We start from the raw sequence: 27,954 nt of genomic DNA on the forward strand, positions 1-27,954 counted from the left end.
CCACACCAGGGCCTGAGTGACCGGCTGGGGCCACTTACACCACATCAGGGCCTGTGGCTCTGGCTGAGGCCACTTACACCACACCAGGGCCTGTGGCTGCTGGCTGAGGCCACTTACACCACACCAGGGCATTAGTTGCTATTGAGGCCAATTACACCACACCAGGGTATGTGGCTCTTGCTCAGGCCACTTACACCACACCAGGGCCTGTGGCTGCTGGCTGAGGCCACCTACACCACACCAGGGCCTGTGGCTGCTGGCTGAGGCGACTTATACCACACCAGGGCCCTTTTGCTGCTGGCTGAGGCCACTTACACCACACCAGTGCCTGTGGCTTCTGTCTGAGGCGACTTACACCACACCAGGGCCTGTGGCTGCTGGCTGAGGCCAATTATACCACACCAGGGTCTGTGGCTCTTGCTCAGGCCACTTACACCACACCAGGGCCTGTGGCACTGGCTGAGGCCACTTACACCACACCAGGGCCTGTGGCTGCTGGCTGAGGCCACTTACACCACAACAGGGCCTGTGGCTGCTGGCTGAGGCCACTTACACCACACCAGGGCCTGTGGCTGCTGGCTGAGGCCACCTACACCACACCAGGGCCTGTGGCTGCTGGCTGAGGCGACTTACACCACACCAGGGCCCTTTTGCTGCTGGCTGAGGCCACTTACACCACACCAGTGCCTGTGGCTTCTGGCTGAGGCGACTTACACCACACCAGGGCCTGTGGCTGCTAGCTGATGCCACCTACACCACACCAGGGCCTGAGTGACCGGCTGGGGCCACTTACACCACATCAGGGCCTGTGGCTCTGGCTGAGGCCACTTACACCACACCAGGGCCTGTGGCTGCTGGCTGAGGCGACTTACACCACACCAGGGCCCTTTTGCTGCTGGCTGAGGCCACTTACACCACACCAGTGCCTGTGGCTTCTGGCTGAGGCGACTTACACCACACCAGGGCCTGTGGCTGCTGGCTGAGGCCACTTACACCACACCAGGGCCTGTGGCTGCTGGCTTAGGCCACCTACACCACACCAGGGCCTTAGTTGCTATTGAGGCCAATTACACCACACCATGGTCTGTGGCTCTTGCTCAGGCCACTTACACCACACCAGGGCCTGTGGCACTGGCTGAGGCCACTTACACCACACCAGGGCCTGTGGCTGCTGGCTGAGGCCACTTACACCACACAAGGGCTTGTGGCTGCTGGCTGAGGCCACCTACACCACACCAGGGCCTGTGGCTCTTGCTCAGGCCACTTACACCACACCAGGGCCTGTGGCTCTTGCTCAGGCCACTTACACCACACCAGGGCCTGTGGCTCTTGCTCAGGCCACTCATATCACACCAGGCCCTGTGCTTCTGGCTGAGGCCACTTAGACCACACCAGGGCCTGTGGCTGCTGGCTGAGGCCACCTACACCACACCAGGGCCTGTGGCTGCTGGCTGAGGCCATCTACACCACACCAGGGCCTGTGCTGCTTGCTGTGGCCATGTACAACACATCAGGCCCTGTGCTGGTTCCTGAGGCCATCTTCAACAATCCAGGGCCTGTGCTGTTGGATAAATGCCAAACTGAGCCTTTGGGTTAGGGTATTATGCAAACATGCAGGTATGGTTATAGGATTATCTTCGTAACTTCAGGTACTTGCCACCTAATCACTTGAATCCATAAATTGAGACATTGTGCTGGAGCCAGCAGCTTACGGCCATACCACCCTGAGCACGCCCGACCTCGTCTGATCTCGGAAGCTAAGCAGGGCTGGGCTTGGTTAGTACTTGGATGGGAGACTGCCTGGGAAAACCTGGTGCTGTAAGCCTTTCATTTTCATGTCATTGAACCGCTTTTGATCCAGAGAAGGGGTGTATTAAAAGACCAAAAGCAGCTGCCCATTAATGAGGGTACATTAACGACATTGCTTTTGGCTGTTTTCCAATGTCTTGTGCTGCTAGCTGATGCCACCTACACCAAACCAGGGCCTTAGTTGCTATTGAGGCCAATTACACCACACCAGGGTCTTTGGCTCTTGCTCAGGCCACCTACACCACACCAGGGCCTGAGGCACTGGCTGAGGCCACTTACACCACACCAGGGCCTGTGGCTCTGGCTGAGGCCACTTACACCACACCAGGGCCTGTGGCTGCTGGCTGAGGCCACTTACACCACACCAGGGCCTGTGGCTGCTGGCTGAGGCCACTTACACCACACCAGGGCCTGTGGCTGCTGGCTGAGGCCACTTACACCACACCAGGGCCTTAGTTGCTATTGAGGCCAATTACACCACACCATGGTCTGTGGCTCTTGCTCAGGCCACTTACACCACACCAGGGCCTGTGGCACTGGCTGAGGCCACTTACACCACACCAGGGCCTGTGGCTGCTGGCTGAGGCCACTTACACCACACAAGGGCTTGTGGCTGCTGGCTGAGGCCACCTACACCACACCAGGGCCTGTGGCTGCTGGCTGAGGCCACCTACACCACACCAGGGCCTGTGGCTCTTGCTCAGGCCACTTACACCACACCAGGGCCTGTGGCTCTTGCTCAGGCCACTTACACCACACCAGGGCCTGTGGCTCTTGCTCAGGCCACTCATATCACACCAGGCCCTGTGCTTCTGGCTGAGGCCACTTAGACCACACCAGGGCCTGTGGCCGCTGGCTGAGGCCACTTACACCACACCAGGGCCTGTGGCTGCTGGCTGAGGCCATCTACACCACACCAGGGCCTGTGGCTGCTGGCTGAGGCGACTTACACCACACCAGGGCCCTTTTGCTGCTGGCTGAGGCCACTTACACCACACCAGTGCCTGTGGCTTCTGGCTGAGGCGACTTACACCACACCAGGGCCTGTGGCTGCTGGCTGAGGCCACTTACACCACACCAGGGCCTGTGGCTCTTGCTCAGGCCACTCACATCACACCAGGCCCTGCGCTTCTGGCCGAGGCCATCTTCACCAAACCAGGCCCTGTGGCTCTTGCTCAGGCCACTTACACCACACCAGGGCCTGTGGCTCTGGCTTAGGCCACTTACACCACACCAGGGCCTGTGGCACTTGCTCAGGCCACTTACACCACACCAGGGCCTGTGGCTGCTGGCTGAGGCCACTTACACCACACCAGGGCCTGTGGCTGCTGGCTGAGGCCACTTACACCACACCAGGGCCTGTGGCTGCTGGCTGAGGCCACTTACACCACACCAGGGCCTTAGTTGCTATTGAGGCCAATTACACCACACCATGGTCTGTGGCTCTTGCTCAGGCCACTTACACCACACCAGGGCCTGTGGCACTGGCTGAGGCCACTTACACCACACCAGGGCCTGTGGCTGCTGGCTGAGGCCACTTACACCACACAAGGGCTTGTGGCTGCTGGCTGAGGCCACCTACACCACACCAGGGCCTGTGGCTGCTGGCTGAGGCCACCTACACCACACCAGGGCCTGTGGCTCTTGCTCAGGCCACTTACACCACACCAGGGCCTGTGGCTCTTGCTCAGGCCACTTACACCACACCAGGGCCTGTGGCTCTTGCTCAGGCCACTCATATCACACCAGGCCCTGTGCTTCTGGCTGAGGCCACTTAGACCACACCAGGGCCTGTGGCCGCTGGCTGAGGCCACTTACACCACACCAGGGCCTGTGGCTGCTGGCTGAGGCCATCTACACCACACCAGGGCCTGTGGCTGCTGGCTGAGGCGACTTACACCACACCAGGGCCCTTTTGCTGCTGGCTGAGGCCACTTACACCACACCAGTGCCTGTGGCTTCTGGCTGAGGCGACTTACACCACACCAGGGCCTGTGGCTGCTGGCTGAGGCCACTTACACCACACCAGGGCCTGTGGCTCTTGCTCAGGCCACTCACATCACACCAGGCCCTGCGCTTCTGGCCGAGGCCATCTTCACCAAACCAGGCCCTGTGGCTCTTGCTCAGGCCACTTACACCACACCAGGGCCTGTGGCTCTGGCTTAGGCCACTTACACCACACCAGGGCCTGTGGCACTTGCTCAGGCCACTTACACCACACCAGGGCCTGTGGCTGCTGGCTGAGGCCACTTACACCACACCAGGGCCTGTGGCTCTTACTCAGGCCACTTACACCACACCAGGGCCTGTGGCACTGGCTGAGGCCACTTAGACCACACCAGGGCCTGTGGCTGCTGGCTGAGGCCACTTACACCACACCAGGGCCTGTGGCTGCTGGCTGAGGCCACTTACACCAAACCAGGGCCTGTGGCTGCTTGCTGAGGCCATCTTCACCAAACCAGGCCCTGTGCTGCTTGCTGTGGCCATGTAAAACACACCAGGTCCTGTGCTGGTTCTTGAGGCCATCTTCAACAATCCAGGGCCTGTGCTGTTGGATAAATGCCAAACTGAGCCTTTGGGTTAGGGTATTATGCAAACATGCAGGTATGGTTATAGGATTGTCTTCGTAACTTCAGGTACTTGCCACCTAATCACTTGAATCCATAAATTGAGACATTGTGCTGGGGCCAGCAGCTTACGGCCATACCACCCTGAGCACGCCCGACCTCGTCTGATCTCGGAAGCTAAGCAGGGCTGGGCTTGGTTAGTACTTGGATGGGAGACTGCCTGGGAATACCTGGTGCTGTAAGCCTTTCATTTTCATGTCATTGAACCGCTTTTGATCCAGAGAAGGGGTGTATTAAAAGACCAAAAGCAGCTCCCCATTAATGAGGGCACATTAACGACATTGCTTTTGGCTGTTTTCCAATGTCTTGTGCTGCTAGCTGATGCCACTTACACCACACCAGGGCCTGTGGCTGCTGGCTGAGGCCACTTACACCACACCAGGGCCTGTGGCTGCTGGCTGAGGCCACCTACACCACACCAGGGCCTTAGTTGCTATTGAGGCCAATTACACCACACCAGGGCCTGTGGCTGCTGGCTGAGGCCACCTACACCACACCAGGGCCTGTGGCTGCTGGCTGAGGCCACTTACAACACACCAGGGCCTGTGGCTCTTGCTCAGGCCACTCATATCACACCAGGCCCTGTGCTTCTGGCCGAGGCCATCTTCACCAAACCAGGCCCTGTGCTGCTTGCTGTGGCCATGTACAACACACCAGGCCCTGTGCTGGTTCCTGACGCCATCTTCAACAATCCAGGGCCTGTGCTGTTGGATAAATGCCAAACTGAGCCTTTGGGTTAGGGTATTATGCAAACATGCAGGTATGGTTATAGGATTGTCTTCGTAACTTCAGGTACTTGCCACCTAATCACTTGAATCCATAAATTGAGACATTGTGCTGGGGCCAGCAGCTTACGGCCATACCACCCTGAGCACGCCCGACCTCGTCTGATCTCGGAAGCTAAGCAGGGCTGGGCTTGGTTAGTACTTGGATGGGAGACTGCCTGGGAATACCTGGTGCTGTAAGCCTTTCATTTTCATGTCATTGAACCGCTTTTGATCCAGAGAAGGGGTGTATTAAAAGACCAAAAGCCCATTAATGAGGGCACATTAACGACATTGCTTTTGGCTCTTTTCCAATGTCTTGTGCTGCTAGCTGATGCCACCTACACCACACCAGGGCCTGAGTGACCGGCTGGGGCCACTTACACCACATCAGGGCCTGTGGCTCTGGCTGAGGCCACCTACACCACACCAGGGCCTTAGTTGCTATTGAGGCCAATTACACCACACCAGGGTCTGTGGCTCTTGCTCAGGCCACTTACACCACACCAGGGCCTGTGGCTCTTGCTCAGGCCACTTACACCACACCAGGGCCTGTGGCTGCTGGCTGAGGCCACCTACACCACACCAGGGCATTAGTTGCTATTGAGGCCAATTACACCACACCAGGGTCTGTGGCTCTTGCTCAGGCCACTTACACCACACCAGGGCCTGTGGCTGCTGGCTGAGGCCAGTTACACCACACCAGAGCCTGTGGCTGCTGGCTGAAGCCACTTACACCACACCAGGGCCTTAGTTGCTATTGAGGCCACTTACACCACACCAGGGCCTGTGGCTGCTGGCTGAGGCCACCTACACCACACCAGGGCCTGTGGCTGCTGGCTGAGGCCACTTACACCACACCAGGGCCTGTGGCTGCTGGCTGAAGCCACTTACACCACACCAGGGCCTTAGTTGCTATTGAGGCCACTTACACCACACCAGGGCCTGTGGCTGCTGGCTGAGGCCACCTACACCACACCAGGGCCCTTTTGCTGCTGGCTGAGGCCACTTACACCACACCAGTGCATGTGGCTTCTGGCTGAGGCCAATTACACCACACCAGGGCCTGTGGCTGCTGGCTGAGGCCACTTACACCACACCAGGGCCTGTGGCTCTTGCTCAGGCCACTCACATCACACCAGGCCCTGCGCTTCTGGCCGAGGCCATCTTCACCAAACCAGGCCCTGTGGTTCTTGCTCAGGCCACTTACACCACACCAGGGCCTTATTTGCTATTGAGGCCACTTACACCACACCAGGGCCTGTGGCACTTGCTCAGGCCACTTATACCACACCAGGGCCTGTGGCTGCTGGCTGAGGCCACTTACACCACACCAGGGCCTGTGGCTCTTGCTCAGGCCACTTACACCACACCAGGGCCTGTGGCACTGGCTGAGGCCACTTAGACCACACCAGGGCCTGTGGCTGCTGGCTGAGGCCACTCACACCACACCAGGGCCTGTGGCTGATAGCTGAGGCCACTTACACCAAACCAGGGCCTGAGTGACCGGCTGGGGCCACTTACACCACACCAGGGCCTGTGGCTCTTGCTCAGGCCACTCACATCACACCAGGCCCTGCTCTTCTGGCCGAGGCCATCTTCACCAAACCAGGCCCTGTGCTGCTAGCTGTGGCCATGTACAACACACCAGGCCCTGTGCTGGTTCCTGAGGCCATCTTCAACAATCCAGGGCCTGTGCTGTTGGATAAATGCCAAACTGAGCCTTTGGGTTAGGGTATTATGCAAACATGCAGGTATGGTTATAGGATTGTCTTCGTAACTTCAGGTACTTGCCACCTAATCACTTGAATCCATAAATTGAGTCATTGTGCTGGGGCCAGCAGCTTACGGCCATACCACCCTGAGCACGCCCGACCTCGTCTGATCTCGGAAGCTAAGCAGGGCTGGGCTTGGTTAGTACTTGGATGGGAGACTGCCTGGGAATACCTGGTGCTGTAAGCCTTTCATTTTCATGTCATTGAACCGCTTTTGATCCAGAGAAGGGGTGTATTAAAAGACCAAAAGCCCATTAATGAGGGCACATTAACGACATTGCTTTTGGCTCTTTTCCAATGTCTTGTGCTGCTAGCTGATGCCACCTACACCACACCAGGGCCTGAGTGACCGGCTGGGGCCACTTACACCACATCAGGGCCTGTGGCTCTGGCTGAGGCCACCTACACCACACCAGGGCCTTAGTTGCTATTGAGGCCAATTACACCACACCAGGGTCTGTGGCTCTTGCTCAGGCCACTTACACCACACCAGAGCCTGTGGCTGCTGGCTGAAGCCACTTACACCACACCAGGGCCTTAGTTGCTATTGAGGCCACTTACACCACACCAGGGCCTGTGGCTGCTGGCTGAGGCCACCTACACCACACCAGGGCCTGTGGCTGCTGGCTGAGGCCACTTACACCACACCAGGGCCTGTGGCTGCTGGCTGAAGCCACTTACACCACACCAGGGCCTTAGTTGCTATTGAGGCCACTTACACCACACCAGGGCCTGTGGCTGCTGGCTGAGGCCACCTACACCACACCAGGGCCCTTTTGCTGCTGGCTGAGGCCACTTACACCACACCAGTGCATGTGGCTTCTGGCTGAGGCCAATTACCCCACACCAGGGCCTGTGGCTGCTGGCTGAGGCCACTTACACCACACCAGGGCCTGTGGCTCTTGCTCAGGCCACTCACATCACACCAGGCCCTGCGCTTCTGGCCGAGGCCATCTTCACCAAACCAGGCCCTGTGGTTCTTGCTCAGGCCACTTACACCACACCAGGGCCTGTGGCTCTTGCTTAGGCCACTTACACCACACCAGGGCCTGTGGCACTTGCTCAGGCCACTTACACCACACCAGGGCCTGTGGCTGCTGGCTGAGGCCACTTACACCACACCAGGGCCTGTGGCTCTTGCTCAGGCCACTTACACCACACCAGGGCCTGTGGCACTGGCTGAGGCCACTTAGACCACACCAGGGCCTGTGGCTGCTGGCTGAGGCCACTCACACCACACCAGGGCCTGTGGCTGATAGCTGAGGCCACTTACACCAAACCAGGGCCTGAGTGACCGGCTGGGGCCACTTACACCACACCAGGGCCTGTGGCTCTTGCTCAGGCCACTCACATCACACCAGGCCCTGCTCTTCTGGCCGAGGCCATCTTCACCAAACCAGGCCCTGTGCTGCTAGCTGTGGCCATGTACAACACACCAGGCCCTGTGCTGGTTCCTGCGGCCATCTTCAACAATCCAGGGCCTGTGCTGTTGGATAAATGCCAAACTGAGCCTTTGGGTTAGGGTATTATGCAAACATGCAGGTATGGTTATAGGATTGTCTTCGTAACTTCAGGTACTTGCCACCTAATCACTTGAATCCATAAATTGAGACATTGTGCTGGGGCCAGCAGCTTACGGCCATACCACCCTGAGCACGCCCGACCTCGTCTGATCTCGGAAGCTAAGCAGGGCTGGGCTTGGTTAGTACTTGGATGGGAGACTGCCTGGGAATACCTGGTGCTGTAAGCCTTTCATTTTCATGTCATTGAACCGCTTTTGATCCAGAGAAGGGGTGTATTAAAAGACCAAAAGCCCATTAATGAGGGCACATTAACGACATTGCTTTTGGCTCTTTTCCAATGTCTTGTGCTGCTAGCTGATGCCACCTACACCACACCAGGGCCTGAGTGACCGGCTGGGGCCACTTACACCACATCAGGGCCTGTGGCTCTGGCTGAGGCCACTTACACCACACCAGGGCCTGTGGCTGCTGGCTGAGGCCACCTACACCACACCAGGGCCTTAGTTGCTATTGAGGCCAATTACACCACACCAGGGTATGTGGCTCTTGCTCAGGCCACTTACACCACACCAGGGCCTTAGTTGCTATTGAGGCCAATTCCACCACACCAGGGCCTGTGGCACTGGCTGAGGCCACTTACACCACACCAGGGCCTGTGGCTGCTGGCTGAGGCCACTTACACCACACCAGGGCCTGTGGCTCTTGCTCAGGCCACTCATATCACACCAGGCCCTGTGCTTCTGGCCGAGGCCATCTTCACCAAACCAGGCCCTGTGCTGCTTGCTGTGGCCATGTACAACACATCAGGCCCTGTGCTGGTTCCTGAGGCCATCTTCAACAATCCAGGGCCTGTGCTGTTGGATAAATGCCAAACTGAGCCTTTGGGTTAGGGTATTATGGAAACATGCAGGTATGGTTATAGGATTATCTTCGTAACTTCAGGTACTTGCCACCTAATCACTTGAATCCATAAATTGAGACATTGTGCTGGGGCCAGGAGCTTACGGCCATACCACCCTGAGCACGCCTGACCTCGTCTGATCTCGGAAGTTGAGCAGGGCTGGGCTTGGTTAGTACTTGGATGGGAGACTTCCTGGGAATACCTGGTTCTGTAAGCCTTTCATTTTCATGTCATTGAACCGCTTTTGATCCAGAGAAGGGGTGTATTAAAAGACCAAAAGCAGCTGCCCATTAATGAGGGCACATTAACGACATTGCTTTTGGCTGTTTTCCAATGTCTTGTGCTGCTAGCTGATGCCACCTACACCACACCAGGGCCTGAGTGACCGGCTGGGGCCACTTACACCACATCAGGGCCTGTGGCTCTGGCTGAGGCCACTTACACCACACCAGGGCCTGTGGCTGCTGGCTGAGGCCACTTACACCACACCAGGGCCTGTGGCTGCTGGCTGAGGCCACTTACACCACACCAGGGCCTTAGTTGCTATTGAGGCCAATTACACCACACCATGGTCTGTGGCTCTTGCTCAGGCCACTTACACCACACCAGGGCCTGTGGCACTGGCTGAGGCCACTTACACCACACCAGGGCCTGTGGCTGCTGGCTGAGGCCACTTACACCACACCAGTGCCTTATTTGCTATTGAGGCCACTTACACCACACCAGGGCCTGTGGCTCTTGCTCAGGCCACTTACACCACACCAGGGCCTGTGGCTCTTGCTCAGGCCACTCACATCACACCAGGCCCTGCGCTTCTGGCCGAGGCCATCTTCACCAAACCAGGCCCTGTGCTGCTAGCTGTGGCCATGTACAACACACCAGGCCCTGTGCTGGTTCCTGAGGCCATCTTCAACAATCCAGGGCCTGTGCTGTTGGATAAATGCTAAACTGAGCCTTTGGGTTAGGGTATTATGCAAACATGAAGGTAGGGTTATAGGATTGTCTTCGTAACTTCAGGTACTTGCCACCTAATCACCTGAATCCATAAATTGAGACATTGTGCTGGGGCCAGCAGCTTACGGCCATACCACCCTGAGCACGCCCGACCTCGTCTGATTTCGGAAGCTGAGCAGGGCTGGGCTTGGTTAGTACTTGGATGGGAGACTGCCTGGGAATACCTGGTGCTGTAAGCCTTTCATTTTCATGTCATTGAACCGCTTTTGATCCAGAGAAGGGGTGTATTAAAAGACCAAAAGCAGCTGCCCATTAATGAGGGCACATTAACGACACTGCTTTTGGCTGTTTTCCAATGTCTTGTGCTGCTAGCTGATGCCACCTACACCACACCAGGGCCTGAGTGACCGGCTGGGGCCACTTACACCACATCAGGGACTGTGGCTCTGGCTGAGGCCACTTACACCACACCAGAGCCTGTGGCTGCTGGCTGAAGCCACTTACACCACACCAGGGCCTTAGTTGCTATTGAGGCCACTTACACCACACCAGGGCCTGTGGCTGCTGGCTGAAGCCACTTACACCACACCAGGGCCTGTGGCTGCTGGCTGAGGCCACTTACACCACACCAGGGCCTGTGGCTGCTGGCTGAGGCCACCTACACCACACCAGGGCCCTTTTGCTGCTGGCTGAGGCCACTTACACCACACCAGTGCATGTGGCTTCTGGCTGAGGCCAATTACCCCACACCAGGGCCTGTGGCTGCTGGCTGAGGCCACTTACACCACACCAGGGCCTGTGGCTCTTGCTCAGGCCACTCACATCACACCAGGCCCTGCGCTTCTGGCCGAGGCCATCTTCACCAAACCAGGCCCTGTGGTTCTTGCTCAGGCCACTTACACCACACCAGGGCCTGTGGCTCTTGCTTAGGCCACTTACACCACACCAGGGCCTGTGGCACTTGCTCAGGCCACTTACACCACACCAGGGCCTGTGGCTGCTGGCTGAGGCCACTTACACCACACCAGGGCCTTAGTTGCTATTGAGGCCACTTACACCACACCAGGGCCTGTGGCTGCTGGCTGAAGCCACTTACACCACACCAGGGCCTGTGGCTGCTGGCTGAGGCCACCTACACCACACCAGGGCCCTTTTGCTGCTGGCTGAGGCCACTTACACCACACCAGTGCATGTGGCTTCTGGCTGAGGCCACTTACACCACACCAGGGCCTGTGGCTGCTGGCTGAGGCCACTTACACCACACCAGGGCCTGTAGCTCTTGCTCAGGCCACTCACATCACACCAGGCCCTGCGCTTCTGGCCGAGGCCATCTTCACCAAACCAGGCCATGTGGTTCTTGCTCAGGCCACTTACACCACACCAGGGCCTTATTTGCTATTGAGGCCACTTACACCACACCAGGACCTGTGGCTCTGGCTTAGGCCACTTACACCACACCAGGGCCTGTGGCGCTTGCTCAGGCCACTTACACCACACCAGGGCCTGTGGCTGCTGGCTGAGGCCACTTACACCACACCAGGGCCTGTGGCTCTTGCTCAGGCCACTTACACCACACCAGGGCCTGTGGCACTGGCTGAGGCCACTTAGACCACACCAGGGCCTGTGGCTGCTGGCTGAGGCCACTCACACCACACCAGGGCCTGTGGCTGCTAGCTGAGGCCACTTACACCAAACCAGGGCCTGTGGCTGCTTGCTGAGGCCATCTTCACCAAACCAGGCCCTGTGCTGCTTGCTGTGGCCATGTAAAACACACCAGGTCCTGTGCTGGTTCTTGAGGCCATCTTCAACAATCCAGGGCCTGTGCTGTTGGATAAATGCCAAACTGAGCCTTTTGGTTAGGGTATTATGCAAACATGCAGGTATGGTTATAGGATTGTCTTCGTAACTTCAGGTACTTGCCACCTAATCACTTGAATCCATAAATTGAGACATTGTGCTGGGGCCAGCAGCTTACGGCCATACCACCCTGAGCACACCCGACCTCGTCTGATCTCGGAAGCTAAGCAGGGCTGGCCTTGGTTAGTACTTGGATGGGAGACTTCCTGGGAATACCTGGTGCTGTAAGCCTTTCATTTTCATGTCATTGAACCGCTTTTGATCCAGAGAAGGGGTGTATTAAAAGACCAGAAGCAGCTCCCCATTAATGAGGGCACATTAACGACATTGCTTTTGGCTGTTTTCCAATGTCTTGTGCTGCTAGCTGATGCAACCTACACCACACCAGGGCCTGAGTGACCGGCTGGGGCCACTTACACCACATCAGGGCCTGTTGCTCTGGCTGAGGCCACTTACACCACACCAGGGCCTGTGGCTGCTGGCTGAGGCCACCTACACCACACCAGGGCCTTAGTTGCTATTGAGGCCAATTACACCACACCAGGGTATGTGGCTCTTGCTCAGGCCACTTACACCACACCAGGGCCTTAGTTGCTATTGAGGCCAATTACACCACACCAGGGCCTGTGGCACTGGCTGAGGCCACTTACACCACACCAGGGCCTGTGGCTGCTGGCTGAGGCCACTTACACCACACCAGGGCCTGTGGCTGCTGGCTGAGGCCACTTACACCACACCAGGGCCTTAGTTGCTATTGAGGCCAATTACACCACACCATGGTCTGTGGCTCTTGCTCAGGCCACTTACACCACACCAGGGCCTGTGGCTCTTGCTCAGGCCACTTACACCACACCAGGGCCTGTGGCTGCTGGCTGAGGCCACCTACACCACACCAGGGCATTAGTTGCTATTGAGGCCAATTACACCACACCAGGGTCTGTGGCTCTTGCTCAGGCCACTTACACCACACCAGGGCCTGTGGCTCTTGCTCAGGCCACTTACACCACACCAGGGCCTGTGGCACTGGCTGAGGCCACTTACACCACACCAGGGCCTGTGGCTGCTGGCTGAGGCCACTTACACCACACCAGGGCCTGTGGCTGCTGGCTGAGGCCACTTACACCACACCAGCGCCTGTGGCTGCTGGCTGAGGCCACCTACACCACACCAGGGCCTGTGGCTGCTGGCTGAGGCGACTTATACCACACCAGGGCCCTTTTGCTGCTGGCTGAGGCCACTTACACCACACCAGTGCCTGTGGCTTCTGTCTGAGGCGACTTACACCACACCAGGGCCTGTGGCTGCTGGCTGAGGCCAATTACACCACACCAGGGTCTGTGGCTCTTGCTCAGGCCACTTACACCACACCAGGGCCTGTGGCACTGGCTGAGGCCACTTACACCACACCAGGGCCTGTGGCTGCTGGCTGAGGCCACTTACACCACACCAGGGCCTGTGGCTGCTGGCTGAGGCCACTTACACCACACCAGGGCCTGTGGCTGCTGGCTGAGGCCACCTACACCACACCAGGGCCTGTGGCTGCTGGTTGAGGCGACTTACACCACACCAGGGCCCTTTTGCTGCTGGCTGAGGCCACTTACACCACACCAGTGCCTGTGGCTTCTGGCTGAGGCGACTTACACCACACCAGGGCCTGTGGCTGCTGGCTGAGGCCACTTACACCACACCAAGGCCTGTGGCTCTTGCTCAGGCCACTCACATCACACCAGGCCCTGCGCTTCTGGCCGAGGCCATCTTCACCAAACCAGGCCCTGTGCTCCTTGCTGTGGCCATGTACAACACACCAGGCCCTGTTCTGGTTCCTGAGGCCATCTTCAACAATCCAGGGCCTGTGCTGTTGGATAAATGCCAAACTGAGCCTTTGGGTTAGGGTATTATGCAAACATGCAGGTATGGTTATAGGATTGTCTTCGTAACTTCAGGTACTTGCCACCTAATCACTTGAATCCATAAATTGAGACATTGTGCTGGGGCCAGCAGCTTACGGCCATACCACCCTGAGCAGGCCCGACCTCGTCTGATCTCGCAAGCTAAGCAGGGCTGGGCTTGGTTAGTACTTGGATGGGAGACTGCCTGGGAATACCTGGTGCTGTAAGCCTTTGATTTTCATGTCATTGAACCGCTTTTGATCCAGAGAAGGGGTGTATTAAAAGACCAAAAGCAGCTGCCCATTAATGAGGGCACATTAACGACACTGCTTTTGGCTGTTTTCCAATGTCTTGTGCTGCTAGCTGATGCCACCTACACCACACCAGGGCCTGAGTGACCGGCTGGGGCCACTTACACCACATCAGGGCCTGTGGCTCTGGCTGAGGCCACTTACACCACACCAGGGCCTGTGGCTGCTGGCTGAGGCCAGTTACACCACACCAGAGCCTGTGGCTGCTGGCTGAAGCCACTTACACCACACCAGGGCCTTAGTTGCTATTGAGGCCACTTACACCACACCAGGGCCTGTGGCTGCTGGCTGAGGCCACCTACACCACACCAGGGCCTGTGGCTACTGGCTGAGGCCACTTACACCACACCAGGGCCTGTGGCTGCTGGCTGAAGCCACTTACACCACACCAGGGCCTTAGTTGCTATTGAGGGCACTTACACCACACCAGGGCCTGTGGCTGCTGGCTGAGGCCACCTACACCACACCAGGGCCCTTTTGCTGCTGGCTGAGGCCACTTACACCACACCAGTGCCTGTGGCTTCTGGCTGAGGCCACTTACACCACACCAGGGCCTGTGGCTGCTGGCTGAGGCCACTTACACCACACCAGGGCCTGTGGCTCTTGCTCAGGCCACTCACATCACACCAGGCCCTGCGCTTCTGGCCGAGGCCATCTTCACCAAACCAGGCCCTGTGGTTCTTGCTCAGGCCACTTACACCACACCAGGGCCTTATTTGCTATTGAGGCCACTTACACCACACCAGGGCCTGTGGCACTTGCTCAGGCCACTTACACCACACCAGGGCCTGTGGCACTTGCTCAGGCCACTTACACCACACCAGGGCCTGTGGCTGCTGGCTGAGGCCACTTACACCACACCAGGGCCTGTGGCTCTTGCTCACGCCACTTACACCACACCAGGGCCTGTGGCACTGGCTGAGGCCACTTAGACCACACCAGGGCCTGTGGCTGCTGGCTGAGGCCACTCACACCACACCAGGGCCTGTGGCTGCTAGCTGAGGCCACTTACACCAAACCAGGGCCTGTGGCTGCTTGCTGAGGCCATCTTCACCAAACCAGGCCCTGTGCTGCTTGCTGTGGCCATGTAAAACACACCAGGTCCTGTGCTGGTTCTTGACGCCATCTTCAACAATCCAGGGCCTGTGCTGTTGGATAAATGCCAAACTGAGCCTTTTGGTTAGGGTATTATGCAAACATGCAGGTATGGTTATAGGATTGTCTTCGTAACTTCAGGTACTTGCCACCTAATCACTTGAATCCATAAATTGAGACATTGTGCTGGGGCCAGCAGCTTACGGCCATACCACCCTGAGCACCCCTGACCTCGTCTGATCTCGGAAGCTAAGCAGGGCTGGGCTTGGTTAGTACTTGGATGGGAGGCTGCCTGGGAATACCTGGTGCTGTAAGCCTTTGATTTTCATGTCATTGAACCGCTTTTGATCCAGAGAAGGGGTGTATTAAAAGACCAAAAGCAGCTGCCCATTAATGAGGGCACATTAACGACATTGCTTTTGGCTGTTTTCCAATGTCTTGTGCTGCTAGCTGATGACACCTACACCACACCAGGGCCTGAGTGACCGGCTGGGGCCACTTACACCACATCAGGGCCTGTGGCTCTGGCTAAGGCCACTTACACCACACCAGGGCCTGTGGCTGCTGGCTGAGGCCACTTACACCACACCAGGGCCTTAGTTGCTATTGAGGCCAATTACACCACACCATGGTCTGTGGCTCTTGCTCAGGCCACTTACACCACACCAGGGCCTGTGGCACTGGCTGAGGCCACTTACACCACACCAGGGCCTGTGGCTGCTGGCTGAGGCCACTTACACCACACAAGGGCTTGTGGCTGCTGGCTGAGGCCACCTACACCACACCAGGGCCTGTGGCTGCTGGCTGAGGCCACCTACACCACACCAGGGCCTGTGGCTCTTGCTCAGGCCACTTACACCACACCAGGGCCTGTGGCTCTTGCTCAGGCCACTTACACCACACCAGGGCCTGTGGCTCTTGCTCAGGCCACTCATATCACACCAGGCCCTGTGCTTCTGGCTGAGGCCACTTAGACCACACCAGGGCCTGTGGCTGCTGGCTGAGGCCACTTACACCACACCAGGGCCTGTGGCTGCTGGCTGAGGCCATCTACACCACACCAGGGCCTGTGGCTGCTGGCTGAGGCGACTTACACCACACCAGGGCCCTTTTGCTGCTGGCTGAGGCCACTTACACCACACCAGTGCCTGTGGCTTCTGGCTGAGGCGACTTACACCACACCAGGGCCTGTGGCTGCTGGCTGAGGCCACTTACACCACACCAGGGCCTGTGGCTCTTGCTCAGGCCACTCACATCACACCAGGCCCTGCGCTTCTGGCCGAGGCCATCTTCACCAAACCAGGCCCTGTGGTTCTTGCTCAGGCCACCTACACCACACCAGGGCCTTAGTTGCTATTGAGGCCAATTACACCACACCAGGGCCTGTGGCTGCTGGCTGAGGCCACCTACACCACACCAGGGCCTGTGGCTGCTGGCTGAGGCCACTTACAACACACCAGGGCCTGTGGCTCTTGCTCAGGCCACTCATATCACACCAGGCCCTGTGCTTCTGGCCGAGGCCATCTTCACCAAACCAGGCCCTGTGCTGCTTGCTGTGGCCATGTACAACACACCAGGCCCTGTGCTGGTTCCTGACGCCATCTTCAACAATCCAGGGCCTGTGCTGTTGGATAAATGCCAAACTGAGCCTTTGGGTTAGGGTATTATGCAAACATGCAGGTATGGTTATAGGATTGTCTTCGTAACTTCAGGTACTTGCCACCTAATCACTTGAATCCATAAATTGAGACATTGTGCTGGGGCCAGCAGCTTACGGCCATACCACCCTGAGCACGCCCGACCTCGTCTGATCTCGGAAGCTAAGCAGGGCTGGGCTTGGTTAGTACTTGGATGGGAGACTGCCTGGGAATACCTGGTGCTGTAAGCCTTTCATTTTCATGTCATTGAACCGCTTTTGATCCAGAGAAGGGGTGTATTAAAAGACCAAAAGCCCATTAATGAGGGCACATTAACGACATTGCTTTTGGCTCTTTTCCAATGTCTTGTGCTGCTAGCTGATGCCACCTACACCACACCAGGGCCTGAGTGACCGGCTGGGGCCACTTACACCACATCAGGGCCTGTGGCTCTGGCTGAGGCCACCTACACCACACCAGGGCCTTAGTTGCTATTGAGGCCAATTACACCACACCAGGGTCTGTGGCTCTTGCTCAGGCCACTTACACCACACCAGGGCCTGTGGCTCTTGCTCAGGCCACTTACACCACACCAGGGCCTGTGGCTGCTGGCTGAGGCCACCTACACCACACCAGGGCATTAGTTGCTATTGAGGCCAATTACACCACACCAGGGTCTGTGGCTCTTGCTCAGGCCACTTACACCACACCAGGGCCTGTGGCTGCTGGCTGAGGCCAGTTACACCACACCAGAGCCTGTGGCTGCTGGCTGAAGCCACTTACACCACACCAGGGCCTTAGTTGCTATTGAGGCCACTTACACCACACCAGGGCCTGTGGCTGCTGGCTGAGGCCACCTACACCACACCAGGGCCTGTGGCTGCTGGCTGAGGCCACTTACACCACACCAGGGCCTGTGGCTGCTGGCTGAAGCCACTTACACCACACCAGGGCCTTAGTTGCTATTGAGGCCACTTACACCACACCAGGGCCTGTGGCTGCTGGCTGAGGCCACCTACACCACACCAGGGCCCTTTTGCTGCTGGCTGAGGCCACTTACACCACACCAGTGCATGTGGCTTCTGGCTGAGGCCAATTACACCACACCAGGGCCTGTGGCTGCTGGCTGAGGCCACTTACACCACACCAGGGCCTGTGGCTCTTGCTCAGGCCACTCACATCACACCAGGCCCTGCGCTTCTGGCCGAGGCCATCTTCACCAAACCAGGCCCTGTGGTTCTTGCTCAGGCCACTTACACCACACCAGGGCCTTATTTGCTATTGAGGCCACTTACACCACACCAGGGCCTGTGGCACTTGCTCAGGCCACTTATACCACACCAGGGCCTGTGGCTGCTGGCTGAGGCCACTTACACCACACCAGGGCCTGTGGCTCTTGCTCAGGCCACTTACACCACACCAGGGCCTGTGGCACTGGCTGAGGCCACTTAGACCACACCAGGGCCTGTGGCTGCTGGCTGAGGCCACTCACACCACACCAGGGCCTGTGGCTGATAGCTGAGGCCACTTACACCAAACCAGGGCCTGAGTGACCGGCTGGGGCCACTTACACCACACCAGGGCCTGTGGCTCTTGCTCAGGCCACTCACATCACACCAGGCCCTGCTCTTCTGGCCGAGGCCATCTTCACCAAACCAGGCCCTGTGCTGCTAGCTGTGGCCATGTACAACACACCAGGCCCTGTGCTGGTTCCTGAGGCCATCTTCAACAATCCAGGGCCTGTGCTGTTGGATAAATGCCAAACTGAGCCTTTGGGTTAGGGTATTATGCAAACATGCAGGTATGGTTATAGGATTGTCTTCGTAACTTCAGGTACTTGCCACCTAATCACTTGAATCCATAAATTGAGTCATTGTGCTGGGGCCAGCAGCTTACGGCCATACCACCCTGAGCACGCCCGACCTCGTCTGATCTCGGAAGCTAAGCAGGGCTGGGCTTGGTTAGTACTTGGATGGGAGACTGCCTGGGAATACCTGGTGCTGTAAGCCTTTCATTTTCATGTCATTGAACCGCTTTTGATCCAGAGAAGGGGTGTATTAAAAGACCAAAAGCCCATTAATGAGGGCACATTAACGACATTGCTTTTGGCTCTTTTCCAATGTCTTGTGCTGCTAGCTGATGCCACCTACACCACACCAGGGCCTGAGTGACCGGCTGGGGCCACTTACACCACATCAGGGCCTGTGGCTCTGGCTGAGGCCACCTACACCACACCAGGGCCTTAGTTGCTATTGAGGCCAATTACACCACACCAGGGTCTGTGGCTCTTGCTCAGGCCACTTACACCACACCAGGGCCTGTGGCTCTTGCTCAGGCCACTTACACCACACCAGAGCCTGTGGCTGCTGGCTGAAGCCACTTACACCACACCAGGGCCTTAGTTGCTATTGAGGCCACTTACACCACACCAGGGCCTGTGGCTGCTGGCTGAGGCCACCTACACCACACCAGGGCCTGTGGCTGCTGGCTGAGGCCACTTACACCACACCAGGGCCTGTGGCTGCTGGCTGAAGCCACTTACACCACACCAGGGCCTTAGTTGCTATTGAGGCCACTTACACCACACCAGGGCCTGTGGCTGCTGGCTGAGGCCACCTACACCACACCAGGGCCCTTTTGCTGCTGGCTGAGGCCACTTACACCACACCAGTGCATGTGGCTTCTGGCTGAGGCCAATTACCCCACACCAGGGCCTGTGGCTGCTGGCTGAGGCCACTTACACCACACCAGGGCCTGTGGCTCTTGCTCAGGCCACTCACATCACACCAGGCCCTGCGCTTCTGGCCGAGGCCATCTTCACCAAACCAGGCCCTGTGGTTCTTGCTCAGGCCACTTACACCACACCAGGGCCTGTGGCTCTTGCTTAGGCCACTTACACCACACCAGGGCCTGTGGCACTTGCTCAGGCCACTTACACCACACCAGGGCCTGTGGCTGCTGGCTGAGGCCACTTACACCACACCAGGGCCTGTGGCTCTTGCTCAGGCCACTTACACCACACCAGGGCCTGTGGCACTGGCTGAGGCCACTTAGACCACACCAGGGCCTGTGGCTGCTGGCTGAGGCCACTCACACCACACCAGGGCCTGTGGCTGATAGCTGAGGCCACTTACACCAAACCAGGGCCTGAGTGACCGGCTGGGGCCACTTACACCACACCAGGGCCTGTGGCTCTTGCTCAGGCCACTCACATCACACCAGGCCCTGCTCTTCTGGCCGAGGCCATCTTCACCAAACCAGGCCCTGTGCTGCTAGCTGTGGCCATGTACAACACACCAGGCCCTGTGCTGGTTCCTGCGGCCATCTTCAACAATCCAGGGCCTGTGCTGTTGGATAAATGCCAAACTGAGCCTTTGGGTTAGGGTATTATGCAAACATGCAGGTATGGTTATAGGATTGTCTTCGTAACTTCAGGTACTTGCCACCTAATCACTTGAATCCATAAATTGAGACATTGTGCTGGGGCCAGCAGCTTACGGCCATACCACCCTGAGCACTCCCGACCTCGTCTGATCTCGGAAGCTAAGCAGGGCTGGGCTTGGTTAGTACTTGGATGGGAGACTGCCTGGGAATACCTGGTGCTGTAAGCCTTTCATTTTCATGTCATTGAACCGCTTTTGATCCAGAGAAGGGGTGTATTAAAAGACCAAAAGCCCATTAATGAGGGCACATTAACGACATTGCTTTTGGCTCTTTTCCAATGTCTTGTGCTGCTAGCTGATGCCACCTACACCACACCAGGGCCTGAGTGACCGGCTGGGGCCACTTACACCACATCAGGGCCTGTGGCTCTGGCTGAGGCCACTTACACCACACCAGGGCCTGTGGCTGCTGGCTGAGGCCACCTACACCACACCAGGGCCTTAGTTGCTATTGAGGCCAATTACACCACACCAGGGTATGTGGCTCTTGCTCAGGCCACTTACACCACACCAGGGCCTTAGTTGCTATTGAGGCCAATTCCACCACACCAGGGCCTGTGGCACTGGCTGAGGCCACTTACACCACACCAGGGCCTGTGGCTGCTGGCTGAGGCCACTTACACCACACCAGGGCCTGTGGCTCTTGCTCAGGCCACTCATATCACACCAGGCCCTGTGCTTCTGGCCGAGGCCATCTTCACCAAACCAGGCCCTGTGCTGCTTGCTGTGGCCATGTACAACACATCAGGCCCTGTGCTGGTTCCTGAGGCCATCTTCAACAATCCAGGGCCTGTGCTGTTGGATAAATGCCAAACTGAGCCTTTGGGTTAGGGTATTATGGAAACATGCAGGTATGGTTATAGGATTATCTTCGTAACTTCAGGTACTTGCCACCTAATCACTTGAATCCATAAATTGAGACATTGTGCTGGGGCCAGGAGCTTACGGCCATACCACCCTGAGCACGCCTGACCTCGTCTGATCTCGGAAGTTGAGCAGGGCTGGGCTTGGTTAGTACTTGGATGGGAGACTTCCTGGGAATACCTGGTTCTGTAAGCCTTTCATTTTCATGTCATTGAACCGCTTTTGATCCAGAGAAGGGGTGTATTAAAAGACCAAAAGCAGCTGCCCATTAATGAGGGCACATTAACGACATTGCTTTTGGCTGTTTTCCAATGTCTTGTGCTGCTAGCTGATGCCACCTACACCACACCAGGGCCTGAGTGACCGGCTGGGGCCACTTACACCACATCAGGGCCTGTGGCTCTGGCTGAGGCCACTTACACCACACCAGGGCCTGTGGCTGCTGGCTGAGGCCACTTACACCACACCAGGGCCTGTGGCTGCTGGCTGAGGCCACTTACACCACACCAGGGCCTTAGTTGCTATTGAGGCCAATTACACCACACCATGGTCTGTGGCTCTTGCTCAGGCCACTTACACCACACCAGGGCCTGTGGCACTGGCTGAGGCCACTTACACCACACCAGGGCCTGTGGCTGCTGGCTGAGGCCACTTACACCACACCAGTGCCTTATTTGCTATTGAGGCCACTTACACCACACCAGGGCCTGTGGCTCTTGCTCAGGCCACTTACACCACACCAGGGCCTGTGGCTCTTGCTCAGGCCACTCACATCACACCAGGCCCTGCGCTTCTGGCCGAGGCCATCTTCACCAAACCAGGCCCTGTGCTGCTAGCTGTGGCCATGTACAACACACCAGGCCCTGTGCTGGTTCCTGAGGCCATCTTCAACAATCCAGGGCCTGTGCTGTTGGATAAATGCTAAACTGAGCCTTTGGGTTAGGGTATTATGCAAACATGAAGGTAGGGTTATAGGATTGTCTTCGTAACTTCAGGTACTTGCCACCTAATCACCTGAATCCATAAATTGAGACATTGTGCTGGGGCCAGCAGCTTACGGCCATACCACCCTGAGCACGCCCGACCTCGTCTGATTTCGGAAGCTGAGCAGGGCTGGGCTTGGTTAGTACTTGGATGGGAGACTGCCTGGGAATACCTGGTGCTGTAAGCCTTTCATTTTCATGTCATTGAACCGCTTTTGATCCAGAGAAGGGGTGTATTAAAAGACCAAAAGCAGCTGCCCATTAATGAGGGCACATTAACGACACTGCTTTTGGCTGTTTTCCAATGTCTTGTGCTGCTAGCTGATGCCACCTACACCACACCAGGGCCTGAGTGACCGGCTGGGGCCACTTACACCACATCAGGGACTGTGGCTCTGGCTGAGGCCACTTACACCACACCAGAGCCTGTGGCTGCTGGCTGAAGCCACTTACACCACACCAGGGCCTTAGTTGCTATTGAGGCCACTTACACCACACCAGGGCCTGTGGCTGCTGGCTGAAGCCACTTACACCACACCAGGGCCTGTGGCTGCTGGCTGAGGCCACTTACACCACACCAGGGCCTGTGGCTGCTGGCTGAGGCCACCTACACCACACCAGGGCCCTTTTGCTGCTGGCTGAGGCCACTTACACCACACCAGTGCATGTGGCTTCTGGCTGAGGCCAATTACCCCACACCAGGGCCTGTGGCTGCTGGCTGAGGCCACTTACACCACACCAGGGCCTGTGGCTCTTGCTCAGGCCACTCACATCACACCAGGCCCTGCGCTTCTGGCCGAGGCCATCTTCACCAAACCAGGCCCTGTGGTTCTTGCTCAGGCCACTTACACCACACCAGGGCCTGTGGCTCTTGCTTAGGCCACTTACACCACACCAGGGCCTGTGGCACTTGCTCAGGCCACTTACACCACACCAGGGCCTGTGGCTGCTGGCTGAGGCCACTTACACCACACCAGGGCCTTAGTTGCTATTGAGGCCACTTACACCACACCAGGGCCTGTGGCTGCTGGCTGAAGCCACTTACACCACACCAGGGCCTGTGGCTGCTGGCTGAGGCCACCTACACCACACCAGGGCCCTTTTGCTGCTGGCTGAGGCCACTTACACCACACCAGTGCATGTGGCTTCTGGCTGAGGCCACTTACACCACACCAGGGCCTGTGGCTGCTGGCTGAGGCCACTTACACCACACCAGGGCCTGTAGCTCTTGCTCAGGCCACTCACATCACACCAGGCCCTGCGCTTCTGGCCGAGGCCATCTTCACCAAACCAGGCCATGTGGTTCTTGCTCAGGCCACTTACACCACACCAGGGCCTTATTTGCTATTGAGGCCACTTACACCACACCAGGACCTGTGGCTCTGGCTTAGGCCACTTACACCACACCAGGGCCTGTGGCGCTTGCTCAGGCCACTTACACCACACCAGGGCCTGTGGCTGCTGGCTGAGGCCACTTACACCACACCAGGGCCTGTGGCTCTTGCTCAGGCCACTTACACCACACCAGGGCCTGTGGCACTGGCTGAGGCCACTTAGACCACACCAGGGCCTGTGGCTGCTGGCTGAGGCCACTCACACCACACCAGGGCCTGTGGCTGCTAGCTGAGGCCACTTACACCAAACCAGGGCCTGTGGCTGCTTGCTGAGGCCATCTTCACCAAACCAGGCCCTGTGCTGCTTGCTGTGGCCATGTAAAACACACCAGGTCCTGTGCTGGTTCTTGAGGCCATCTTCAACAATCCAGGGCCTGTGCTGTTGGATAAATGCCAAACTGAGCCTTTTGGTTAGGGTATTATGCAAACATGCAGGTATGGTTATAGGATTGTCTTCGTAACTTCAGGTACTTGCCACCTAATCACTTGAATCCATAAATTGAGACATTGTGCTGGGGCCAGCAGCTTACGGCCATACCACCCTGAGCACACCCGACCTCGTCTGATCTCGGAAGCTAAGCAGGGCTGGCCTTGGTTAGTACTTGGATGGGAGACTTCCTGGGAATACCTGGTGCTGTAAGCCTTTCATTTTCATGTCATTGAACCGCTTTTGATCCAGAGAAGGGGTGTATTAAAAGACCAGAAGCAGCTCCCCATTAATGAGGGCACATTAACGACATTGCTTTTGGCTGTTTTCCAATGTCTTGTGCTGCTAGCTGATGCAACCTACACCACACCAGGGCCTGAGTGACCGGCTGGGGCCACTTACACCACATCAGGGCCTGTTGCTCTGGCTGAGGCCACTTACACCACACCAGGGCCTGTGGCTGCTGGCTGAGGCCACCTACACCACACCAGGGCCTTAGTTGCTATTGAGGCCAATTACACCACACCAGGGTATGTGGCTCTTGCTCAGGCCACTTACACCACACCAGGGCCTTAGTTGCTATTGAGGCCAATTACACCACACCAGGGCCTGTGGCACTGGCTGAGGCCACTTACACCACACCAGGGCCTGTGGCTGCTGGCTGAGGCCACTTACACCACACCAGGGCCTGTGGCTGCTGGCTGAGGCCACTTACACCACACCAGGGCCTTAGTTGCTATTGAGGCCAATTACACCACACCATGGTCTGTGGCTCTTGCTCAGGCCACTTACACCACACCAGGGCCTGTGGCTCTTGCTCAGGCCACTTACACCACACCAGGGCCTGTGGCTGCTGGCTGAGGCCACCTACACCACACCAGGGCATTAGTTGCTATTGAGGCCAATTACACCACACCAGGGTCTGTGGCTCTTGCTCAGGCCACTTACACCACACCAGGGCCTGTGGCTCTTGCTCAGGCCACTTACACCACACCAGGGCCTGTGGCACTGGCTGAGGCCACTTACACCACACCAGGGCCTGTGGCTGCTGGCTGAGGCCACTTACACCACACCAGGGCCTGTGGCTGCTGGCTGAGGCCACTTACACCACACCAGCGCCTGTGGCTGCTGGCTGAGGCCACCTACACCACACCAGGGCCTGTGGCTGCTGGCTGAGGCGACTTATACCACACCAGGGCCCTTTTGCTGCTGGCTGAGGCCACTTACACCACACCAGTGCCTGTGGCTTCTGTCTGAGGCGACTTACACCACACCAGGGCCTGTGGCTGCTGGCTGAGGCCAATTACACCACACCAGGGTCTGTGGCTCTTGCTCAGGCCACTTACACCACACCAGGGCCTGTGGCACTGGCTGAGGCCACTTACACCACACCAGGGCCTGTGGCTGCTGGCTGAGGCCACTTACACCACACCAGGGCCTGTGGCTGCTGGCTGAGGCCACTTACACCACACCAGGGCCTGTGGCTGCTGGCTGAGGCCACCTACACCACACCAGGGCCTGTGGCTGCTGGTTGAGGCGACTTACACCACACCAGGGCCCTTTTGCTGCTGGCTGAGGCCACTTACACCACACCAGTGCCTGTGGCTTCTGGCTGAGGCGACTTACACCACACCAGGGCCTGTGGCTGCTGGCTGAGGCCACTTACACCACACCAAGGCCTGTGGCTCTTGCTCAGGCCACTCACATCACACCAGGCCCTGCGCTTCTGGCCGAGGCCATCTTCACCAAACCAGGCCCTGTGCTCCTTGCTGTGGCCATGTACAACACACCAGGCCCTGTTCTGGTTCCTGAGGCCATCTTCAACAATCCAGGGCCTGTGCTGTTGGATAAATGCCAAACTGAGCCTTTGGGTTAGGGTATTATGCAAACATGCAGGTATGGTTATAGGATTGTCTTCGTAACTTCAGGTACTTGCCACCTAATCACTTGAATCCATAAATTGAGACATTGTGCTGGGGCCAGCAGCTTACGGCCATACCACCCTGAGCAGGCCTGACCTCGTCTGATCTCGGAAGCTAAGCAGGGCTGGGCTTGGTTAGTACTTGGATGGGAGACTGCCTGGGAATACCTGGTGCTGTAAGCCTTTGATTTTCATGTCATTGAACCGCTTTTGATCCAGAGAAGGGGTGTATTAAAAGACCAAAAGCAGCTGCCCATTAATGAGGGCACATTAACGACACTGCTTTTGGCTGTTTTCCAATGTCTTGTGCTGCTAGCTGATGCCACCTACACCACACCAGGGCCTGAGTGACCGGCTGGGGCCACTTACACCACATCAGGGCCTGTGGCTCTGGCTGAGGCCACTTACACCACACCAGGGCCTGTGGCTGCTGGCTGAGGCCAGTTACACCACACCAGAGCCTGTGGCTGCTGGCTGAAGCCACTTACACCACACCAGGGCCTTAGTTGCTATTGAGGCCACTTACACCACACCAGGGCCTGTGGCTGCTGGCTGAGGCCACCTACACCACACCAGGGCCTGTGGCTACTGGCTGAGGCCACTTACACCACACCAGGGCCTGTGGCTGCTGGCTGAAGCCACTTACACCACACCAGGGCCTTAGTTGCTATTGAGGGCACTTACACCACACCAGGGCCTGTGGCTGCTGGCTGAGGCCACCTACACCACACCAGGGCCCTTTTGCTGCTGGCTGAGGCCACTTACACCACACCAGTGCCTGTGGCTTCTGGCTGAGGCCACTTACACCACACCAGGGCCTGTGGCTGCTGGCTGAGGCCACTTACACCACACCAGGGCCTGTGGCTCTTGCTCAGGCCACTCACATCACACCAGGCCCTGCGCTTCTGGCCGAGGCCATCTTCACCAAACCAGGCCCTGTGGTTCTTGCTCAGGCCACTTACACCACACCAGGGCCTTATTTGCTATTGAGGCCACTTACACCACACCAGGGCCTGTGGCACTTGCTCAGGCCACTTACACCACACCAGGGCCTGTGGCACTTGCTCAGGCCACTTACACCACACCAGGGCCTGTGGCTGCTGGCTGAGGCCACTTACACCACACCAGGGCCTGTGGCTCTTGCTCACGCCACTTACACCACACCAGGGCCTGTGGCACTGGCTGAGGCCACTTAGACCACACCAGGGCCTGTGGCTGCTGGCTGAGGCCACTCACACCACACCAGGGCCTGTGGCTGCTAGCTGAGGCCACTTACACCAAACCAGGGCCTGTGGCTGCTTGCTGAGGCCATCTTCACCAAACCAGGCCCTGTGCTGCTTGCTGTGGCCATGTAAAACACACCAGGTCCTGTGCTGGTTCTTGACGCCATCTTCAACAATCCAGGGCCTGTGCTGTTGGATAAATGCCAAACTGAGCCTTTTGGTTAGGGTATTATGCAAACATGCAGGTATGGTTATAGGATTGTCTTCGTAACTTCAGGTACTTGCCACCTAATCACTTGAATCCATAAATTGAGACATTGTGCTGGGGCCAGCAGCTTACGGCCATACCACCCTGAGCACCCCTGACCTCGTCTGATCTCGGAAGCTAAGCAGGGCTGGGCTTGGTTAGTACTTGGATGGGAGGCTGCCTGGGAATACCTGGTGCTGTAAGCCTTTGATTTTCATGTCATTGAACCGCTTTTGATCCAGAGAAGGGGTGTATTAAAAGACCAAAAGCAGCTGCCCATTAATGAGGGCACATTAACGACATTGCTTTT

At 57.5% G+C, this 27,954-nt stretch overlaps 10 non-coding genes and 8 pseudogenes across 10 annotated transcripts; all 18 read left to right on the forward strand.

Moving 5' to 3' along the window:
• The first annotated feature begins 1,706 nt into the window (after positions 1-1,706).
• LOC146715460 (5S ribosomal RNA) lies at positions 1,707-1,825 on the forward strand. Its single transcript, XR_014919429.1, has one exon. It is a non-coding gene; the product is annotated as a 5S ribosomal RNA (ribosomal RNA).
• A 2,677-nt stretch (positions 1,826-4,502) lies between these two features.
• Positions 4,503-4,621, forward strand: LOC146715461 (5S ribosomal RNA). Its single transcript, XR_014919480.1, has one exon. It is a non-coding gene; the product is annotated as a 5S ribosomal RNA (ribosomal RNA).
• A 664-nt stretch (positions 4,622-5,285) lies between these two features.
• LOC146715462 (5S ribosomal RNA) lies at positions 5,286-5,404 on the forward strand. Its single transcript, XR_014919481.1, has one exon. It is a non-coding gene; the product is annotated as a 5S ribosomal RNA (ribosomal RNA).
• Positions 5,405-7,043: 1,639 nt separating this feature from the next.
• On the forward strand, positions 7,044-7,162 carry LOC146715463 (5S ribosomal RNA). The gene has a single exon (XR_014919482.1). It is a non-coding gene; the product is annotated as a 5S ribosomal RNA (ribosomal RNA).
• Positions 7,163-8,606: 1,444 nt separating this feature from the next.
• Positions 8,607-8,725, forward strand: LOC146715464 (5S ribosomal RNA). Its single transcript, XR_014919483.1, has one exon. It is a non-coding gene; the product is annotated as a 5S ribosomal RNA (ribosomal RNA).
• Positions 8,726-9,497: 772 nt separating this feature from the next.
• LOC146715465 (5S ribosomal RNA) lies at positions 9,498-9,616 on the forward strand (annotated as a pseudogene).
• Positions 9,617-10,473: 857 nt separating this feature from the next.
• On the forward strand, positions 10,474-10,592 carry LOC146715466 (5S ribosomal RNA; annotated as a pseudogene).
• Positions 10,593-12,322: 1,730 nt separating this feature from the next.
• Positions 12,323-12,441, forward strand: LOC146715467 (5S ribosomal RNA). Its single transcript, XR_014919892.1, has one exon. It is a non-coding gene; the product is annotated as a 5S ribosomal RNA (ribosomal RNA).
• Positions 12,442-14,210: 1,769 nt separating this feature from the next.
• Positions 14,211-14,329, forward strand: LOC146715468 (5S ribosomal RNA; annotated as a pseudogene).
• Positions 14,330-15,703: 1,374 nt separating this feature from the next.
• Positions 15,704-15,822, forward strand: LOC146715469 (5S ribosomal RNA; annotated as a pseudogene).
• Positions 15,823-17,274: 1,452 nt separating this feature from the next.
• Positions 17,275-17,393, forward strand: LOC146715470 (5S ribosomal RNA). Its single transcript, XR_014919484.1, has one exon. It is a non-coding gene; the product is annotated as a 5S ribosomal RNA (ribosomal RNA).
• A 1,639-nt stretch (positions 17,394-19,032) lies between these two features.
• Positions 19,033-19,151, forward strand: LOC146715471 (5S ribosomal RNA). Its single transcript, XR_014919485.1, has one exon. It is a non-coding gene; the product is annotated as a 5S ribosomal RNA (ribosomal RNA).
• Positions 19,152-20,634: 1,483 nt separating this feature from the next.
• Positions 20,635-20,753, forward strand: LOC146715472 (5S ribosomal RNA). Its single transcript, XR_014919806.1, has one exon. It is a non-coding gene; the product is annotated as a 5S ribosomal RNA (ribosomal RNA).
• A 772-nt stretch (positions 20,754-21,525) lies between these two features.
• Positions 21,526-21,644, forward strand: LOC146715473 (5S ribosomal RNA; annotated as a pseudogene).
• An 857-nt stretch (positions 21,645-22,501) lies between these two features.
• Positions 22,502-22,620, forward strand: LOC146715474 (5S ribosomal RNA; annotated as a pseudogene).
• Positions 22,621-24,350: 1,730 nt separating this feature from the next.
• LOC146715475 (5S ribosomal RNA) lies at positions 24,351-24,469 on the forward strand. Its single transcript, XR_014919893.1, has one exon. It is a non-coding gene; the product is annotated as a 5S ribosomal RNA (ribosomal RNA).
• A 1,769-nt stretch (positions 24,470-26,238) lies between these two features.
• On the forward strand, positions 26,239-26,357 carry LOC146715476 (5S ribosomal RNA; annotated as a pseudogene).
• Positions 26,358-27,731: 1,374 nt separating this feature from the next.
• Positions 27,732-27,850, forward strand: LOC146715477 (5S ribosomal RNA; annotated as a pseudogene).
• Positions 27,851-27,954: the final 104 nt, after the last annotated feature.

The sequence above is a fragment of the Copadichromis virginalis genome, linkage group LG3 (genome assembly GCF_057382275.1).
Source record: "Copadichromis virginalis isolate Kocher_CV1m ecotype Utaka linkage group LG3, C_Virginalis_male_GT1.1, whole genome shotgun sequence".
NCBI classification, from domain to species: domain Eukaryota; kingdom Metazoa; phylum Chordata; class Actinopteri; order Cichliformes; family Cichlidae; genus Copadichromis; species Copadichromis virginalis.